The sequence below is a fragment of the Pseudorca crassidens genome, chromosome 12 (genome assembly GCF_039906515.1).
Source record: "Pseudorca crassidens isolate mPseCra1 chromosome 12, mPseCra1.hap1, whole genome shotgun sequence".
NCBI classification, from domain to species: Eukaryota; Metazoa; Chordata; class Mammalia; order Artiodactyla; family Delphinidae; genus Pseudorca; species Pseudorca crassidens.
In genome coordinates, this window is record NC_090307.1 from 46,684,606 (window position 1) to 46,686,123 (window position 1,518).

The 1,518-nt window shown below is 33.7% G+C and overlaps 1 pseudogene; it reads right to left on the bottom strand.

Moving 5' to 3' along the window:
* Positions 1 to 355: 355 nt before the first annotated feature.
* LOC137204230 (U2 spliceosomal RNA) lies at positions 356 to 515 on the bottom strand (annotated as a pseudogene).
* Positions 516 to 1,518: the final 1,003 nt, after the last annotated feature.

Below are 1,518 nucleotides of genomic sequence, written 5' to 3' on the forward strand. Positions count from 1 at the left end.
TTGTCACGTTTCACTGAACTAGTCTCCAATATAGAATCCATTTTATCATTCACATTCCTGTTTATATACATACACAAACACACATACATATAGAGAGAATGTTATATATACACATTTAAATATTAATATTTTTCTAAAAAGTATGTATGTTCAAAGAATAATTTGGAAAATATAGACTGCACAATGAAGATTTTTTCAAAGTTCCAAATCCAACCACACAAATATAACAACTATTAACATTTTTAATGTTTTTATTTTTGATAGTAGAGTCTTATTTTTTTTCCAGAGCATACAGAAAAGGTATCAAAATGTACTACTGGACAACTATATTTTTAAAGGAAGTTTAAGTAATCTAAATGAGTCTAATAGATATACCTATATGCAATGGAAATGTTCTAGGGGCTGGTAAAGTCTGTGCAAACTAAGTTATAAAGATAATTTTTGTTTACACAGGTTGACAGGAGTATCTCCAACCTCTTCTCCACTTGATCTTAGCCAAAAGGCCGAGAAGCGATCTCTCCAACCTGTACTCTATCAATCTTGCCACATTCTGTCAGAACCAATGCTTGCTTAAAGAAATCTATGAGTTTAATGTTAACTTGTTATAATAAACCCACTGACTTGAGCGGGGGGGGGGAGATGAAGCAAACAAAATATTTTCATATTTGCCTTAGAATATGTTCTTGTACTTTGAGTTTTTAAAATGCATGTGTTAATATGTTATTGTGTTAGAGTTGACAATCCACTGAACATGAACTGTCCCTTCATCTCTATATTGTGTATCTTTCCTTCTCTATTCCTTCCTTATCCAAACCTCTCAGAACTCCCTTATTCCCAACTGCCTCCTAAAATAAATTCTGTGAAGAAATAGTTTCCTATTGATAAAATACTTGATTGCTTTTTAAATATCAGTTTTGTTTGCATTCTTTTTTCCTTATACAGACAAGAAAAATTTTAACAGGGGAAAATGGCAAGCCATGAAATTCTGACCTGTTATAATGTTACATGTTCTATCTTCAATCATTTCCTGAGTGATACTCAGTAATCCTCTTACTCAACTATATGCACTTCTCATAGTGCTTATTTACAACAGCCATGCTCTCTTCAACATAAAATCACATCTACCTTTGCCATTCTCAGAAATAAGAACTCTATTTACTGAAGACTGAAGTCAACTTTACCCTCCTCTTCCTAACATAATCAGCGTATGTACGTGTATGTGTGCATATTTATTTATTTATTTTTCCATCCTTTCTTCATATGTCTACAAAATGCATGTCTGGTCCTCCCCAGCCTGCTTCCAACCTGCCTTTTTCATGAAGGTCCTTGTGGTTTATCCCTGAAGAATATATGTGGCTGGGACAAGATGCAAAATAAAGCTGAAAAGCCCAGGAGCACTCAGAAGTGAAGCCAAATGGAAGTGTGGTATTTTTTATTGCAAATGGGAAGGAGAGTTTTGGCTTCTTTGCCAATTTTACAGTGGGAAATTTTAAGATCCATGAGACCTAAATCTTGCTA